Source organism: Echinococcus granulosus (assembly GCF_000524195.1).
Source record: "Echinococcus granulosus chromosome Unknown EG_S00212, whole genome shotgun sequence".
Classification (NCBI taxonomy): Eukaryota; Metazoa; Platyhelminthes; class Cestoda; order Cyclophyllidea; family Taeniidae; genus Echinococcus; species Echinococcus granulosus.
Window position 1 is genome coordinate 29,778 of NW_020170592.1, and position 1,641 is coordinate 31,418.

Below are 1,641 nucleotides of genomic sequence, written 5' to 3' on the forward strand. Positions count from 1 at the left end.
CAATCTCAGGCGACCAGACTGTCCTTCTCGTCATGGGATTGGTCAGTGTGCATCGATAGTCTCCCTCATCCGAGGTCTTAAAATTGTTTATCAGTAAAAGCACCCGGTCCTCGTTCGGTCGACGCACCTGCTTGTACTTCTCTGTGGAACAAAAAAAGGAAAAAAAAAACAAGATTACCACAATGGCTGGTACACAGCTAGTAGGCAGTGAGTTGTTCAGCGCGACTATTGGTTGCAATCAAGGACGCCGACCACGACCACGACAGCTGATTGGACAAGGGAACGAGCGAACACAGCACAACACACCACAGGGATTCGAAAGAGCAGGCAAAAATAAGCGAAAACAAGGATTACCTCTTCCGTTGATGCCTAGAAGCAAGTGAAGGAGTAAACACGGGGAGGCGTATGACAGCAGTGACAAGTGGGGTGGGGAGAGGAGGGACTGGGTAAACACTGGAGTGGACAGTTTGTGTACGCACTTGTACAGGGACGCCACTGTTCAAGTGGTACCTCCTTAGGCGTGTTTGTTTCAGGACTGGTTGGCAACTTTTACTTTGTGAAATCGCCCACCAAGTTAAAAAAGCATTTCACAACACTATCCGTGGTCACATAACTAAGGACAACCTCAGGACACGCGCATCCGTGTCACCACCTATGCATCCATTTGCACCCGACTGACGATCCAACACTCCCTCTCCTGAATTCTATGACACCATTCGCCATTTAGGCAACATGGATTTGAAATGAGATTAACTGGATGAGACTGTGGACCATGACACCACTAGACTAGCCATACACCAGGCCAGGCGGATAAAGATCCGTACCGACATTTGTGCGTCCCTTCACGTATCCACATATCCATCTCAGATTTCATCCACCCAATAACCATCCATCTCCGTATGTAAGCTCACCTCCCCCATTCGCACAATCGCTCATCCATTATCCACCTGTTAGTCCCTCGAACCGGCGCATCCGTTCCGCCTCCCGCCTCTTCATACAGCCAACCACCCATCCCCCAATCACTGATTGCCTCGTCATCTACCTCCACACCTTCCATTCATGCATCTATCCAACATTCAGGTTCTTCGATGACACCATGCTCTCGAGACCAGTAGGTGCGTAGTGGAGGCGGGGAGGGAGGGAAAGAGGACTCACGAGAATAGCTGATTACGGTCTCGTTGAGATAGAATTGCACGGTGGGTGGCGGTTGACTGTCCGGTGGAATTCGACAGCTGACAAAGGCCGTGTTGCCGCTGATGAACTCCTGCACTCGAGTGTTGGTGAAGCCCGAGGGAGTGGACACCTCCGGAAGCCCTGACAAAAGGCAAGCAAAGAAAGGTTTGGAAAAAGGCAGTGCATTTTACACTTCAGAGGCATAATTTTGTGGAGGTATAAGGTTGGATTTGCAGATGGGGGCTTCAAACCCTTCCATCACCATAATTTCATGTCGACGAATAACCCAGGAAGGCATTCCAGTGTCAGGATTGTAGGGAATGACGGCTGTTAGTCATCCCGAAGTTCAAAAGGCAGTCCAGACAATCCTCGGAGATGATAAATCTCACACCCTCTCGTGGCACAGTTCAAAGCTGAAGGGTGGATCAAAGTAGAACAAAGAATGGGTGAAGGCATGGCCGAATGGAT